The sequence below is a fragment of the Tupaia chinensis genome, unplaced genomic scaffold (assembly GCF_000334495.1).
Source record: "Tupaia chinensis unplaced genomic scaffold, TupChi_1.0 Scaffold000102_1, whole genome shotgun sequence".
NCBI classification, from domain to species: domain Eukaryota; kingdom Metazoa; phylum Chordata; class Mammalia; order Scandentia; family Tupaiidae; genus Tupaia; species Tupaia belangeri.
In genome coordinates this window covers 509,428-509,691 of record NW_006159566.1, presented here as the reverse complement: position 1 = coordinate 509,691, position 264 = coordinate 509,428, and the positions used below count along the sequence as shown (strand labels likewise).

The 264-nt window shown below is 47.7% G+C and overlaps 1 pseudogene; it reads left to right on the top strand.

Moving 5' to 3' along the window:
- The window catches only part of LOC102490824 (isocitrate dehydrogenase [NADP] cytoplasmic-like), a 43,996-nt pseudogene that overhangs the window by 43,417 nt on the left and 315 nt on the right, over positions 1-264 (top strand).

Sequence of the window (264 nt, the reverse complement as noted above, 5' to 3'; positions counted from 1 at the left end):
GACCCAGAAAAGGACACGCACACAAAAAACTTTGGCCACGCTATTAATATATTCGCGTTTCCTCCCACGTTCCCAATGGGCTACCAGCTGCAGAACTCTTGAATAGAAAGCTTAATTGTGCTTTGTCATGCAGAGAACCTCGATTTTCTATAGAAGGTTACAAAGGGCCATTTGAAGTGTTTCTTTCTCGCCTAATAGTGAACCATTTGCATAGGGCACCTCTGCGCCTGCCAGACCCAGGTAGCTGCGCTGGAAGCTTGGGGG